Here is a 17,041-nt window from a genome sequence, read left to right as displayed (position 1 = left end):
ACCAGATGCCAGGATGGCAGAGCGGTCTAAGGCGTTGCGTTCAGGTCGCAGTCTCCCCAGGAGGCGTGGGTTCGAATCCCAAGAACAAAGCAAACACATTCAAGAGAGCATTACCAGATGCCAGGATGGCAGAGTGGTCTAAGGCGTTGCGTTCAGGTCGCAGTCTCCCCAGGAGGCGTGGGTTCGAATCCCGCCTCAGACAGTGCCCATTGAAAGTACCAAGCAAGAACAAAGCAAACACATTCAAGAGAGCATTACCAGATGCCAGGATGGCAGAGTGGTCTAAGGCGTTGCGTTCAGGTCGCAGTCTCCCCAGGAGGCGTGGGTTCGAATCCCGCCTCAGACAGAGCCCATTGAAAGTACCAAGCAAGAACAAAGCAAACACAGTCAAGAGAGAGGTACCAGTTGCCAGGATGGCAGAGTTGTCTAAGGCGTTACGTTCAGGTCGCAGTAACCCCAGGAGGCGTGGGTTCGAATCCCACCTCAGACAGAGCCCATTGATAGTACCAAGCAAGAAAAAAGCAAACACAGTCAAGAGAGAATTACCAGGTGCCAGGATGGCAGAGTGGTCAAAGACGCTGCGTTCAGGTCGCAGTCTCCACAGGAGGCGTGGGTTCGAATCCCGCCTCAGACAGAGCCCATTGAAAGTACCAAGCAAGAACAAAGTAAACACAGTCAAGAGAGAGGTACCAGTTGCCAGGATGGCAGAGTTGTCGAAGGCGTTGCGTTCAGGTCGCAGTAACCCCAGGAGGCGTGGGTTCGAATCCCACCTCAGACAGAGCCCATTGAAAGTACCAAGCAAGAACAATGCAAACACATTCAAGAGAGCATTACCAGATGCCAGGATGGCAGAGCGGTCTAAGGCGTTGCGTTCAGGTCGCAGTCTCCCCAGGAGGCGTGGGTTCGAATCCCACCTCAGACAGTGCCCATTGAAAGTACCAAGCAAGAACAAAGCAAACACAGTCAAGAGAGAATTACCAGTTGCCAGGATGGCAGAGCGGTCTAAGGCGTTGCGTTCAGGTCGCAGTCTCCCCAGGAGGCGTGGGTTCGAATCCCACCTCAGACAGAGCCCATTGAAAGTACCAAGCAATAACAAAGCAAACAAAGTCAAGAGAGAATTACCAGTTGCCAGGATGGCAGAGCGGTCTAAGGCGTTGCGTTCAGGTCGCAGTAACCCCAGGAGGCGTGGGATCGAATCCCACCTCAGACAGAGCCCATTGAAAGTACCAAGCAATAACAAAGCAAACACAGTAAAGAGAGCATTACCAGTTGCCAGGATGGCAGAGCGGTCTAAGGCGTTGCGTTCAGGTCGCAGTCTCCCCAGGAGACGTGGGTTCGAATCCCACTTCAGACAGAGCCCATTGAAAGTACCAGCAAGAACAAAGCAAACACATTCAAGAGAGCATTACCAGGTGCCAGGATGGCAGAGTGGTCAAAGACGATGCGTTCAGGTCGCAGTCTCCCCAGGAGGTGTGGGTTCAAATCCCGCCTCAGACAGAGCCCATTGAAAGTACCAAGCAAGAACAAAGCAAACACAGTCAAGAGAGAGTTACCAGTTGCCAGGATGGCAGAGCGGTCTAAGGCGTTGCGTTCAGGTCCCAGTAACCCCAGCAGGCGTGGTTTCAAATCCCACCTCAGACAGAGCCCATTGATAGTACTAAGCAAGAAAAAAGCAAACACAGTCAAGAGAGAATTACCAGTTGCCAGGATGGCAGAGCGGTCTAAGGCGTTGCGTTCAGTTCGCAGTCTCCCCAGGAGGCGTGGGTTCGAATCCCACCTCAGACAGAGCCCATTGAAAGTACCAAGCAATAACAAAGCAAACACAGTCAAGAGAGAATTACCAGTTGCCAGGATGGCAGAGCGGTCTAAGGCGTTGCGTTCAGGTCGCAGTAACCCCAGGAGGCGTGGGTTCGAATCCCACCTCAGACAGAGCCCATTGAAAGTACCAAGCAATAACAAAGCAAACACAGTCAAGAGAGCATTACCAGTTGCCAGGATGGCAGTGCGTTCTAAGGCGTTGCGTTCAGGTCGCAGTCTCCCCAGGAGGCGTGGGTTCTCTGACAGAGCCCATTGAACGTACCAAGCAAGAAAAAAGCAAACACAGTCAAGAGAGCATTACCAGCTGCCAGGATGGCAGAGCGGTCTAAGGCGTTGCGTTCAGGTCGCAGTCTCCCCAGGAGGCGTGGGTTCGAATCCCGCCTCAGACATTGCCCATTGAAAGTACCAAGCAAGAACAAAGCAAACAATGTCAAGAGATCCTTACCAGTTGCCAGGATGGCAGAGCGGTCTAAGGCGTTGTGTTCAGGGCGCAGTCTCCCCAGGAGGCGTGGGTTCGAATCCCGCTTCAGACAGAGCCCATTGAAAGTACCAGCAAGAACAAAGCAAACACATTCAAGAGAGCATTACCAGGTGCCAGGATGGCAGAGTGGTCAAAGACGCTGCGTTCAGGTCGCAGTCTCCCCAGGAGACGTGGGTTCGAATCCCGCCTCAGACTTTGCCCATTGAAAGTACCAAGCAAGAACAAAGCAAACACATTCAAGAGAGCATTACCAGCTGCCAGGATGGCAGAGCGGTCTAAGGCGTTGCGTTCAGGTCGCAGTCTCCCCAGGAGGCGTGGGTTCGAATCCCGCCTCAGACAGTGCCCATTGAAAGTACCAAGCAATAATAAAGCAAACACAGTCAAGAGAGCATTACCAGTTGCCAGGATGGCAGAGCGGTCTAAGGCGTTGCGTTCAGGTCGCAGTCTCCCCAGGAGGCGTGGGTTCCAACCCCACCTCAGACAGTGCCCATTGAAAGTACCAAGCAAGAACAAAGCAAACACAGTCAAGAGAGCATTACCAGATGCCAGGATGGCAGAGCGGTCTAAGGCGTAGCGTTCAGGTCGCAGTCTCCCCAGGTGGCGTGGGTTCGAATCCCAAGAACAAAGCAAACACATTCAAGAGAGCATTACCAGATGCCAGGATGGCAGAGTGGTCTAAGGCATTGCGTTCAGGTCGCAGTCTCCCCAGGAGGCGTGGGTTCGAATCCCGCCTCAGACAGTGCCCATTGAAAGTACCAAGCAAGAACAAAGCAAACACATTCAAAAGAGCATTACCAGATGCCAGGATGGCAGAGTGGTCTAAGGCGTTGCGTTCAGGTCGCAGTCTCTTCCAGGAGGCGTGGGTTCGAATCCCGCCTCAGACAGAGCCCATTGAAAGTACCAAGCAAGAACAAAGTAAACACAGTCAAGAGAGAGGTACCAGTTGCCAGGATGGCAGAGTTGTCTAAGGCGTTGCGTTCAGGTCGCAGTAACCCCAGGAGGCGTGGGTTCGAATCCCACCTCAGACAGAGCCCATTGATAGTACCAAGCAAGAAAAAAGCAAACACAGTCAAGAGAGAATTACCAGTTGCCAGGATGGCAGAGCGGTCTAAGGCGTTGCGTTCAGGTCGCAGTCTCCCCAGGAGGCGTGGGTTCGAATCCCACCTCAGACAGAGCCCATTGAAAGTACCAAGCAATAACAAAGCAAACACAGTCAAGAGAGCATTACCAGTTGCCAGGATGGCAGAGCGGTCTAAGGCGTTGCGTTCAGGTCGCAGTCTCCCCAGGAGGCGTGTGTTCGAATCCCACCTCAGACAGAGCCCATTGAAAGTACCAAGCAAGAAAAAAGCAAACACAGTCAAGAGCGCATTACCAGGTGCCAGGATGGCAGAGCGGTCTAAGGCATTGCGTTCAGGTCGCAGTCACCCCAGGAGGCGTGGGTTCGAATCCCACCTCAGACAGAGCCCATTGAAAGTACCAAGCAAGAACAAAGCAAACACATTCAAGAGAGCATTACCAGATGCCAGGATGGCAGAGCGGTCAAAGGCGTTGCGTTCAGGTCGCAGTCTCCCCAGGAGGCGTGGGTTCGAATCCCGCCTCAGACAGAGCCCATTGAAAGTACCAAGCAAGAACAAAGCAAACACATTCAAGAGAGCATTACCAGATGCCAGGATGGCAGAGTGGTCTAAGGCGTTGCGTTCAGGTCGCAGTCTCCCCAGGAGGCGTGGTTTCGAATCCCGCCTCTGACAGAGCCCATTGAACGTACCAAGCAAGAAAAAAGCAAACACAGTCAAGAGAGCATTACCAGCTGCCAGGATGGCAGAGCGGTCTACGGCGTTGCGTTCAGGTCGCAGTCACCCCAGGAGGCGTGGGTTCGAATCCCACCTCAGACAGAGCCTATTGAAAGTACCAAGCAATAAAAAAGCAAACAAAGTCAAGAGAGCATTACCAGTTGCCAGGATGGCAGAGCGGTCTAAAGCGTTGCGTTCAGGTCGCAGTCTCCCCAGGAGGCGTGGGTTCGAATCCCACCTCAGACAGAGCCCATTGAAAGTACCAAGCAATAACAAAGCAAACACAGTCAAGAGAGAATTACCAGTTGCCAGGATGGCAGAGCGGTCTAAGGCGTTGCGTTCAGGTCGCAGTAACCCCAGGAGGCGTGGGTTCGAATCCCACCTCAGACAGAGCCCATTGAAAGTACCAAGCAATAACAAAGCAAACACAGTCAAGAGAGCATTACCAGTTGCCAGGATGGCAGTGCGTTCTAAGGCGTTGCGTTCAGGTCGCAGTCTCCCCAGGAGGCGTGGGTTCTCTGACAGAGCCCATTGAACGTACCAAGCAAGAAAAAAGCAAACACAGTCAAGAGAGCATTACCAGCTGCCAGGATGGCAGAGCGGTCTAAGGCGTTGCGTTCAGGTCGCAGTCTCCCCAGGAGGCGTGGGTTCGAATCCCGCCTCTGACAGAGCCCATTGAAAGTACCAAGCAAGAACAAAGCAAACACAGTCAAGAGAGCATTACCAGTTGCCAGGATGGCAGAGCGGTCTTAGGCGTTGCGTTCAGGTCGCAGTCTCCCCAGGAGGCGTGGGTTCGAATCCCGCCTCTGACAGAGCCCATTGAACGTACCAAGCAAGAAAAAAGCAAACACAGTCAAGAGAGCATTACCAGCTGCCAGGATGGCAGAGCGGTCTACGGCGTTGTGTTCAGGTCGCAGTCAGCCCAGGAGGCGTGGGTTCGAATCCCACCTCAGACAGAGCCTCTTGAAAGTACCAAGCAATAAAAAAGCAAACAAAGTCAAGAGAGCATTACCAGTTGCCAGGATGGCAGAGCGGTCTAAAGCGTTGCGTTCAGGTCGCAGTCTCCCCAGGAGGCGTGGGTTCGAATCCCGCCTCAGACAGAGCCCATTGAAAGTACCAAGCAATAACAAAGCAAACACAGTAAAGAGAGCATTACCAGTTGCCAGGATGGCAGAGCGGTCTAAGGCGTTGCGTTCAGGTCGCAGTCTCCCCAGGAGGCGTGGGTTCGAATCCCGCCTCAGACATTGCCCATTGAAAGTACCAAGCAAGAACAAAGCAAACACAGACAAGAGAGCATTACCAGCTGCCAGGATGGCAGAGCGGTCTAAGGCGTTGCGTTCAGGTCGCAGTCTCCCCAGGAGGCGTGGGTTCGAATCCCGCCTCAGATATTGCCCATTGAAAGTACCAAGCAAGAACAAAGCAAACAATGTCAAGAGATCCTTACCAGTTGCCAGGATGGCAGAGCGGTCTAAGGCGTTGTGTTCAGGGCGCAGTCTCCCCAGGAGGCGTGGGTTCGAATCCCGCTTCAGACAGAGCCCATTGAAAGTACCAGCAAGAACAAAGCAAACACATTCAAGAGAGCATTACCAGGTGCCGGGATGGCAGAGTGGTCAAAGACGCTGCGTTCAGGTCGCAGTCTCCCCAGGAGGCGTGGGTTCGAATCCCGCCTCAGAAATTGCCCATTGAAAGCACCAAGCAAGAACAAAGCAAACACATTCAAGAGAGCATTACCAGCTGCCAGGATGGCAGAGCGGTCTAAGGCGTTGCGTTCAGGTCGCAGTCTCCCCAGGAGGCGTGGGTTCGAATCCCGCCTCAGACAGTGCCCATTGAAAGTACCAAGCAATAATAAAGCAAACACAGTCAAGAGAGCATTACCAGTTGCCAGGATGGCAGAGCGGTCTAAGGCGTTGCGTTCAGGTCGCAGTCTCCCCAGGAGGCGTGCGTTCGAATCTCGCCTCTGACAGTGCCCATTGATAGTACTAAGCAAGAAAAAAGCAAACACAGTCAAGAGAGCATTACCAGTTGCCAGGATGGCAGAGCGGTCTAAGGTGTTGCGTTCAGGTCGCAGTCTCCCCAGGAGACGTGGGTTCGAATCCCACCTCAGACAGAGCCCATTGAAAGTACCAAGCAAGAAAAAAGCAAACACAGTCAAAAGAGCATTACCAGCTGCCAGGATGGCAGAGCGGTCTAAGGCGTTGCGTTCAGGTCGCAGTCTCCCCAGGAGGCGTGGGTTCGAATCCCGCCTCAGACAGAGCCCATCGAAAGTACCAAGCAAGAACAAAGCAAACACATTCATGAGAGCATTACCAGGTGCCAGGATGGCAGTGCGTTCTAAGGCGTTGCGTTCAGGTCGCAGTAACCCCAGGAGGCGTGGGTTCGAATCCCACCTCAGACAGAGCCCATAGAAAGTACCAAGCAATAACAAAGAAAACACAGTCAAGAGAGAATTACCAGTTGCCAGGATGGCAGTGCGTTCTAAGGCGTTGCGTTCAGGTCGCAGTCTCCCCAGGAGGCGTGGGTTCGAATCTCGCCTCTGACAGAGCCCATTGAAAGTACCAAGCAAGAAAAAAGCAAACACAGTCATGAGAGCATTACCAGGTGCCAGGATGGCAGAGCGGTCTACGGCATTGCGTTCAGGTCGCAGTCAGCCCAAGAGGCGTGGGTTCGAATCCGACCTCAGACAGAGCCCATTGAAAGTACCAAGCAAGAACAAAATAAACACAGTCATAAGAGCATTACCAAGTGCCAGGATTGCAGAGCGGTCTAAGGCGTTGCGTTCAGGTCGCAGTCTCCCCAGGAGGCGTGGGTTTGAATCCCGCCTCAGACTTTTCCCATTGAAAGTACCACGCAAGAACAAAGCAAACACAGTCAAGAGAGAATTGCCAGTTGCCAGGATGGCAGAGCGGTCTAAGGTGTTGCATTCAGGTCGCAGTCTCCCCAGGAGGCGTGGGTTCGAATCCCGCCTCAGACAGAGCCCATCGAAAGTACCAAGCAAGAACAAAGCAAACACAGTCAAGAGAGCATTAATAGCTGCCAGGATGGCAGAGCGGTCTCAGGTGTTGTGTTCAGGTCGCAGTCTCCCATGGAGGCGTGGGTTTGAATCCCACCTCAGACAGAGTCCATTCAAAGTACAAAGCAAACAAAGTAAAGAGAGCATTACCAAGCCAGGATGGCAGAGCCGTCAAATGCGCTGATTTCAGGTCGCAGTCTCCCATGAAGGCGTGGGTTCGAATCCCACCACAGACAGAGCCCATTGAAAGTACCAAGCAAGAACAAAGCAAACACAGTCAGGAGAGCATTACCATCTGCCAGGATGGCAGAGCGGTCTAAGGCGTTGCGTTCAGGTCGCAGTCTCCCAGGAGGCGTGGGTTCGAATCCCGCCTCAGACAGTGCCCATTGAAAGTACCAAGCAATAATAAAGCAAACAAAGTCAAGAGAGCATTACCAGTTGCCAGGATGGCAGAGCGGTCTAAGGCGTTGCGTTCAGGTCGCAGTCTCCCCAGGAGGCGTGGGTTCGAATCCCACCTCAGACAGAGCCCATTGAAAGTACCAAGCAATAACAAAGCAAACACAGTCAAGAGAGAATTACCAGTTGCCAGGATGGCAGAGCAGTCTAAGGCGTTGCGTTCAGATCGCAGTCTCCCCAGGAGGCGTGGGTTCGAATCCCGCCTCAGACAGTGCCCATTGAAAGTACCAAGCAAGAACAAAGCAAACACAGTCAGGAGAGCATTACCATCTGCCAGGATGGCAGAGCGGTCTAAGGCGTTGCGTTCAGGTCGCAGTTTCTCCAGGAGGCGTGAGTTTGAATTCCACCTCAAACATAGTCCATTGAAAGTACCAAGCAAGAACAAAGCAAACACAGTCGAGAGAGCATTAACAGCTGTCAGGATGGCACAGCGGTCTAAGGCGCTGCGTTCAGGTCGCAGTCTCCCCAGGAGGCGTCGGTTCGAATCCCACCTCAGACAGAGCCCAGTGAAAATACAAAGCAAACACAGTCGAGAGAGCTTTACCAGCTGCCAGGATGGCCGAGCGGTCTAAGGCGCTGCGTTCAGGACGCAGTCTCCCAGGAGATGTGGGTTTGAATGCTACCTCAGACAGAGCCCATTGAAAGTACCAGTAGAACAAAGCAAACACAGTGGAAAGAGCATTACCAGCTGCAAGGATGGCAGAGCGGTCTAAGGCGTTCAGGTCGCAGTCTCCCCTGGAGGCGTGGGTTCAAATCCCACATCAGACAGAGTCCAGTGAAAGTACCAGCAAGAACAAAGCAAACACAGTCAGGAGAGCATTAACAGCTGCCAGGATGGCAGAGCGGTCTCAGGTGTTGCGTTCAGGTCGCAGTCTCCCATGGACGCGTGGGTTTGAATCCCACCTCAGACAGAGTCCATTCAAAGTACAAAGCAAACAAAGTAAAGAGAGCATTACCAAGCCGGGATGGCAGAGCGGTCAAAGGCGCTGATTTCAGGTCGCAGTCTCCCATGGAGGCGTGGGTTTGAATCCCACCACAGACAGAGCCCATTGAAAGTACCAAGCAAGAACAAAGCAAACACAGTTGAGAGAGCATTACCAGCTGTCAGGATGGCAGAGCGGTCTAAGGCGTTGCGTTCAGGTCGCAGTCTCCCCAGGAGGCGTGGGTTCCAACCCCGCCTCAGACATTGCCCATTGAAAGTACCAAGCAAGAACAAAGCAAACACAGTCAAGAGAGCATTACCAGTTGCCAGGATGGCAGAGCGGTCTAAGGCGTTGCGTTCAGGTCGCAGTCTCCCCAGGAGTCGTGGGTTCGAATCCCGCCTCTGACAGAGCCCATTGAACGTACCAAGCAAGAAAAAAGCAAACACAGTCAAGAGAGCATTACCAGTTGCCAGGATGGCAGAGCGGTCTAAAGCGTTGCGTTCAGGTCGCAGTCTCCCCAGGAGGCGTGGGTTCGAATCCCACCTCAGACAGAGCCCATTGAAAGTACCAAGCAATAACAAAGCAAACACAGTCAAGAGAGAATTACCAGTTGCCAGGATGGCAGAGCGGTCTAAGGCGTTGCGTTCAGGTCGCAGTAACCCCAGGAGGCGTGGGTTCGAATCCCACCTCAGAAAGAGCCCATTGAAAGTACCAAGCAATAACAAAGCAAACACAGTCAAGAGAGAATTACCAGTTGCCAGATTGGCAGTGCGTTATAAGGCGTTGCGTTCAGGTCGCAGTCTCCCCAGGAGGCGTGGGTTCTCTGACAGAGCCCATTGAACGTACCAAGCAAGAAAAAAGCAAACACAGTCAAGAGAGCATTACCAGCTGCCAGGATGGCAGAGTGGTCAAAGACGCTGCGTTCAGGTCGCAGTCTCCCCAGGAGGTGTGGGTTCGAATCCCGCCTCAGACATTGCCCATTGAAAGTACCAAGCAAGAACAAAGCAAACACATTCAAGAGAGCATTACCAGCTGCCAGGATGGCAGAGCGGTCTAAGGCGTTGCGTTCAGGTCGCAGTCTCCCCAGGAGGCGTGGGTTCGAATCCCGCCTCAGACAGTGCCCATTGAAAGTACCAAGCAATAATAAAGCAAACACAATCAAGAGAGCATTACCAGTTGCCAGGATGGCAGAGCGGTCTAAGGCGTTGCGTTCAGGTCGCAGTCTCCCCAGGAGGCGTGGGTTCCAACCCCGCCTCAGACATTGCCCATTGAAAGTACCAAGCAAGAACAAAGCAAACACAGTCAAGAGAGCATTACCAGATGCCAGGATGGCAGAGCGGTCTAAGGCGTTGCGTTCAGGTCGCAGTCTCCCCAGGTGGCGTGGGTTCGAATCCCAAGAACAAAGCAAACACATTCAAGAGAGCATTACCAGCTGCCAGGATGGCAGAGCGGTCTAAGGCGTTGCGTTCAGGTCGCAGTCTCCCCAGGAGGCGTGGGTTCGAATCCCGCCACAGACATTGCCCATTGAAAGTACCAAGCAAGAAAAAGCAAACAATGTCATGAGATCATTACCAGTTGCCAGGATGGCAGAGCGGTCTAAGGCGTTGTGTTCAGGGCGCAGTCTCCCCAGGAGGCGTGGGTTCGAATCCCGCTTCAGACAGAGCCCATTGAAAGTACCAGCAAGAACAAAGCAAACACATTCAAGAGAGCATTACCAGGTGCCAGGATGGCAGAGTGGTCAAAGAGGCTGCGTTCAGGTCGCAGTCTCCCCAGGAGGCGTGGGTTTGAATCCCGCCTCCGACAGAGCCCATTGAAAGTACCAAGCAAGAACAAAGCTAACACAGTCAAGAGAGCATTACCAGCTGCCAGGATGGCAGAGCGGTCTAAGGCGTTGCGTTCAGGTCGCAGTCTCCCCAGGAGGCGTGGGTTTGAATCCCGCCTCAGACATTGCCCATTGAAAGTACCAAGCAAGAACAAAGCAAACACATTCAAGAGAGCATTACCAGCTGCCAGGATGGCAGAGCGGTCTAAGGCATTGCGTTCAGATCGCAGTCTCCCCAGGAGGCGTGGGTTCGAATCCCGCCTCAGACAGTGCCCATTGAAAGTACCAAGCAATAATAAAGCAAACACAGTCAAGAGAGCATTACCAGTTGCCAGGATGGCAGAGCGGTCTAAGGCGTTGCGTTCAGGTCGCAGTCTCCCCAGGAGGCGTGGGTTCGAACCCCACCTCAGACAGTGCCCATTGAAAGTACCAAGCAAGAACAAAGCAAACACAGACAAGAGAGCATTACCAGATGCCAGGATGGCAGAGCGGTCTAAGGCGTTGCGTTCAGGTCGCAGTCTCCCCAGGAGGCGTGGGTTCGAATCCCAAGAACAAAGCAAACACATTCAAGAGAGCATTACCAGATGCCAGGATGGCAGAGTGGTCTAAGGCGTTGCGTTCAGGTCGCAGTCTCCCCAGGAGGCGTGGGTTCGAATCCCGCCTCAGACAGTGCCCATTGAAAGTACCAAGCAAGAACAAAGCAAACACATTCAAGAGAGCATTACCAGATGCCAGGATGGCAGAGTGGTCTAAGGCGTTGCGTTCAGGTCGCAGTCTCCCCAGGAGGCGTGGGTTCGAATCCCGCCTCAGACAGAGCCCATTGAAAGTACCAAGCAAGAACAAAGCAAACACAGTCAAGAGAGAGGTACCAGTTGCCAGGATGGCAGAGTTGTCTAAGGCGTTACGTTCAGGTCGCAGTAACCCCAGGAGGCGTGGGTTCGAATCCCACCTCAGACAGAGCCCATTGATAGTACCAAGCAAGAAAAAAGCAAACACAGTCAAGAGAGAATTACCAGGTGCCAGGATGGCAGAGTGGTCAAAGACGCTGCGTTCAGGTCGCAGTCTCCCCAGGAGGCGTGGGTTCGAATCCCGCCTCAGACAGAGCCCATTGAAAGTACCAAGCAAGAACAAAGTAAACACAGTCAAGAGAGAGGTACCAGTTGCCAGGATGGCAGAGTTGTCGAAGGCGTTGCGTTCAGGTCGCAGTAACCCCAGGAGGCGTGGGTTCGAATCCCACCTCAGACAGAGCCCATTGAAAGTACCAAGCAAGAACAATGCAAACACATTCAAGAGAGCATTACCAGATGCCAGGATGGCAGAGCGGTCTAAGGCGTTGCGTTCAGGTCGCAGTCTCCCCAGGAGGCGTGGGTTCGAATCCCACCTCAGACAGTGCCCATTGAAAGTACCAAGCAAGAACAAAGCAAACACAGTCAAGAGAGAATTACCAGTTGCCAGGATGGCAGAGCGGTCTAAGGCGTTGCGTTCAGGTCGCAGTCTCCCCAGGAGGCGTGGGTTCGAATCCCACCTCAGACAGAGCCCATTGAAAGTACCAAGCAATAACAAAGCAAACAAAGTCAAGAGAGAATTACCAGTTGCCAGGATGGCAGAGCGGTCTAAGGCGTTGCGTTCAGGTCGCAGTAACCCCAGGAGGCGTGGGATCGAATCCCACCTCAGACAGAGCCCATTGAAAGTACCAAGCAATAACAAAGCAAACACAGTAAAGAGAGCATTACCAGTTGCCAGGATGGCAGAGCGGTCTAAGGCGTTGCGTTCAGGTCGCAGTCTCCCCAGGAGACGTGGGTTCGAATCCCACTTCAGACAGAGCCCATTGAAAGTACCAGCAAGAACAAAGCAAACACATTCAAGAGAGCATTACCAGGTGCCAGGATGGCAGAGTGGTCAAAGACGATGCGTTCAGGTCGCAGTCTCCCCAGGAGGTGTGGGTTCAAATCCCGCCTCAGACAGAGCCCATTGAAAGTACCAAGCAAGAACAAAGCAAACACAGTCAAGAGAGAGTTACCAGTTGCCAGGATGGCAGAGCGGTCTAAGGCGTTGCGTTCAGGTCCCAGTAACCCCAGCAGGCGTGGTTTCAAATCCCACCTCAGACAGAGCCCATTGATAGTACTAAGCAAGAAAAAAGCAAACACAGTCAAGAGAGAATTACCAGTTGCCAGGATGGCAGAGCGGTCTAAGGCGTTGCGTTCAGTTCGCAGTCTCCCCAGGAGGTGTGGGTTCGAATCCCGCCTCAGACATTGCCCATTGAAAGTACCAAGCAAGAACAAAGCAAACACATTCAAGAGAGCATTACCAGCTGCCAGGATGGCAGAGCGGTCTAAGGCGTTGCGTTCAGGTCGCAGTCTCCCCAGGAGGCGTGGGTTCGAATCCCGCCTCAGACAGTGCCCATTGAAAGTACCAAGCAATAATAAAGCAAACACAATCAAGAGAGCATTACCAGTTGCCAGGATGGCAGAGCGGTCTAAGGCGTTGCGTTCAGGTCGCAGTCTCCCCAGGAGGCGTGGGTTCCAACCCCGCCTCAGACATTGCCCATTGAAAGTACCAAGCAAGAACAAAGCAAACACAGTCAAGAGAGCATTACCAGATGGCAGAGCGGTCTAAGGCGTTGCGTTCAGGTCGCAGTCTCCCCAGGTGGCGTGGGTTCGAATCCCAAGAACAAAGCAAACACATTCAAGAGAGCATTACCAGCTGCCAGGATGGCAGAGCGGTCTAAGGCGTTGCGTTCAGGTCGCAGTCTCCCCAGGAGGCGTGGGTTCGAATCCCGCCTCAGACATTGCCCATTGAAAGTACCAAGCAAGAAAAAGCAAACAATGTCATGAGATCATTACCAGTTGCCAGGATGGCAGAGCGGTCTAAGGCGTTGTGTTCAGGGCGCAGTCTCCCCAGGAGGCGTGGGTTCGAATCCCGCTTCAGACAGAGCCCATTGAAAGTACCAGCAAGAACAAAGCAAACACATTCAAGAGAGCATTACCAGGTGCCAGGATGGCAGAGTGGTCAAAGAGGCTGCGTTCAGGTCGCAGTCTCCCCAGGAGGCGTGGGTTTGAATCCCGCCTCCGACAGAGCCCATTGAAAGTACCAAGCAAGAACAAAGCTAACACAGTCAAGAGAGCATTACCAGCTGCCAGGATGGCAGAGCGGTCTAAGGCGTTGCGTTCAGGTCGCAGTCTCCCCAGGAGGCGTGGGTTCGAATCCCGCCTCAGACATTGCCCATTGAAAGTACCAAGCAAGAACAAAGCAAACACATTCAAGAGAGCATTACCAGCTGTCAGGATGGCAGAGCGGTCTAAGGCATTGCGTTCAGATCGCAGTCTCCCCAGGAGGCGTGGGTTCGAATCCCGCCTCAGACAGTGCCCATTGAAAGTACCAAGCAATAATAAAGCAAACACAGTCAAGAGAGCATTACCAGTTGCCAGGATGGCAGAGCGGTCTAAGGCGTTGCGTTCAGGTCGCAGTCTCCCCAGGAGGCGTGGGTTCGAACCCCACCTCAGACAGTGCCCATTGAAAGTACCAAGCAAGAACAAAGCAAACACAGACAAGAGAGCATTACCAGATGCCAGGATGGCAGAGCGGTCTAAGGCGTTGCGTTCAGGTCGCAGTCTCCCCAGGAGGCGTGGGTTCGAATCCCAAGAACAAAGCAAACACATTCAAGAGAGCATTACCAGATGCCAGGATGGCAGAGTGGTCTAAGGCGTTGCGTTCAGGTCGCAGTCTCCCCAGGAGGCGTGGGTTCGAATCCCGCCTCAGACAGTGCCCATTGAAAGTACCAAGCAAGAACAAAGCAAACACATTCAAGAGAGCATTACCAGATGCCAGGATGGCAGAGTGGTCTAAGGCGTTGCGTTCAGGTCGCAGTCTCCCCAGGAGGCGTGGGTTCGAATCCCGCCTCAGACAGAGCCCATTGAAAGTACCAAGCAAGAACAAAGCAAACACAGTCAAGAGAGAGGTACCAGTTGCCAGGATGGCAGAGTTGTCTAAGGCGTTACGTTCAGGTCGCAGTAACCCCAGGAGGCGTGGGTTCGAATCCCACCTCAGACAGAGCCCATTGATAGTACCAAGCAAGAAAAAAGCAAACACAGTCAAGAGAGAATTACCAGGTGCCAGGATGGCAGAGTGGTCAAAGACGCTGCGTTCAGGTCGCAGTCTCCCCAGGAGGCGTGGGTTCGAATCCCGCCTCAGACAGAGCCCATTGAAAGTACCAAGCAAGAACAAAGTAAACACAGTCAAGAGAGAGGTACCAGTTGCCAGGATGGCAGAGTTGTCGAAGGCGTTGCGTTCAGGTCGCAGTAACCCCAGGAGGCGTGGGTTCGAATCCCACCTCAGACAGAGCCCATTGAAAGTACCAAGCAAGAACAATGCAAACACATTCAAGAGAGCATTACCAGATGCCAGGATGGCAGAGCGGTCTAAGGCGTTGCGTTCAGGTCGCAGTCTCCCCAGGAGGCGTGGGTTCGAATCCCACCTCAGACAGTGCCCATTGAAAGTACCAAGCAAGAACAAAGCAAACACAGTCAAGAGAGAATTACCAGTTGCCAGGATGGCAGAGCGGTCTAAGGCGTTGCGTTCAGGTCGCAGTCTCCCCAGGAGGCGTGGGTTCGAATCCCACCTCAGACAGAGCCCATTGAAAGTACCAAGCAATAACAAAGCAAACAAAGTCAAGAGAGAATTACCAGTTGCCAGGATGGCAGAGCGGTCTAAGGCGTTGCGTTCAGGTCGCAGTAACCCCAGGAGGCGTGGGATCGAATCCCACCTCAGACAGAGCCCATTGAAAGTACCAAGCAATAACAAAGCAAACACAGTAAAGAGAGCATTACCAGTTGCCAGGATGGCAGAGCGGTCTAAGGCGTTGCGTTCAGGTCGCAGTCTCCCCAGGAGACGTGGGTTCGAATCCCACTTCAGACAGAGCCCATTGAAAGTACCAGCAAGAACAAAGCAAACACATTCAAGAGAGCATTACCAGGTGCCAGGATGGCAGAGTGGTCAAAGACGATGCGTTCAGGTCGCAGTCTCCCCAGGAGGTGTGGGTTCAAATCCCGCCTCAGACAGAGCCCATTGAAAGTACCAAGCAAGAACAAAGCAAACACAGTCAAGAGAGAGTTACCAGTTGCCAGGATGGCAGAGCGGTCTAAGGCGTTGCGTTCAGGTCCCAGTAACCCCAGCAGGCGTGGTTTCAAATCCCACCTCAGACAGAGCCCATTGATAGTACTAAGCAAGAAAAAAGCAAACACAGTCAAGAGAGAATTACCAGTTGCCAGGATGGCAGAGCGGTCTAAGGCGTTGCGTTCAGTTCGCAGTCTCCCCAGGAGGCGTGGGTTCGAATCCCACCTCAGACAGAGCCCATTGAAAGTACCAAGCAATAACAAAGCAAACACAGTCAAGAGAGAATTACCAGTTGCCAGGATGGCAGTGCGTTCTAAGGCGTTGCGTTCAGGTCGCAGTCTCCCCAGGAGGCGTGGGTTCTCTGACAGAGCCCATTGAACGTACCAAGCAAGAAAAAAGCAAACACAGTCAAGAGAGCATTACCAGCTGCCAGGATGGCAGAGCGGTCTAAGGCGTTGCGTTCAGGTCGCAGTCTCCCCAGGAGGCGTGGGTTCGAATCCCGCCTCTGACAGAGCCCATTGAAAGTACCAAGCAAGAACAAAGCAAACACAGTCAAGAGAGCATTACCAGTTGCCAGGATGGCAGAGCGGTCTAAGGCGTTGCGTTCAGGTCGCAGTCTCCCCAGGAGGCGTGGGTTCGAATCCCGCCTCTGACAGAGCCCATTGAACGTACCAAGCAAGAAAAAAGCAAACACAGTCAAGAGAGCATTACCAGCTGCCAGGATGGCAGAGCGGTCTACGGCGTTGCGTTCAGGTCGCAGTCTCCCCAGGAGGCGTGGGTTCGAATCCCGCCTCAGACATTGCCCATTGAAAGTACCAAGCAAGAACAAAGCAAACAATGTCAAGAGATCCTTACCAGTTGCCAGGATGGCAGAGCGGTCTAAGGCGTTGTGTTCAGGGCGCAGTCTCCCCAGGAGGCGTGGGTTCGAATCCCGCTTCAGACAGAGCCCATTGAAAGTACCAGCAAGAACAAAGCAAACACATTCAAGAGAGCATTACCAGGTGCCAGGATGGCAGAGTGGTCAAAGATGCTGCGTTCAGGTCGCAGTCTCCCCAGGAGGCGTGGGTTCGAATCCCGCCTCAGACTTTGCCCATTGAAAGTACCAAGCAAGAACAAAGCAAACACATTCAAGAGAGCATTACCAGCTGCCAGGATGGCAGAGCGGTCTAAGGCGTTGCGTTCAGGTCGCAGTCTCCCCAGGAGGCGTGGGTTCGAATCCCGCCTCAGACAGTGCCCATTGAAAGTACCAAGCAATAATAAAGCAAACACAGTCAAGAGAGCATTACCAGTTGCCAGGATGGCAGAGCGGTCTAAGGCGTTGCGTTCAGGTCGCAGTCTCCCCAGGAGGCGTGGGTTCCAACCCCACCTCAGACAGTGCCCATTGAAAGTACCAAGCAAGAACAAAGCAAACACAGTCAAGAGAGCATTACCAGATGCCAGGATGGTAGAGCGGTCTAAGGCGTTGCGTTCAGGTCGCAGTCTCCCCAGGAGGCGTGGGTTCGAATCCCGCCTCAGACCGAGCCCATTGAAAGTACCAAGCAAGAACAAAGCAAACACAGTCAAGAGAGAGGTACCAGTTGCCAGGATGGCAGAGTTGTCTAAGGCGTTACGTTCAGGTCGCAGTAACCC

Source organism: Idiotropiscis lumnitzeri, unplaced genomic scaffold (genome assembly GCF_059441095.1).
Source record: "Idiotropiscis lumnitzeri isolate Australia: NSW breed Sydney's pygmy pipehorse unplaced genomic scaffold, RoL_Ilum_1.0 HiC_scaffold_23, whole genome shotgun sequence".
In the NCBI taxonomy this organism is placed as follows: domain Eukaryota; kingdom Metazoa; phylum Chordata; class Actinopteri; order Syngnathiformes; family Syngnathidae; genus Idiotropiscis; species Idiotropiscis lumnitzeri.
The sequence above is the reverse complement of the archived record's forward strand: the minus strand, read 5'-3'. Positions refer to the sequence as shown.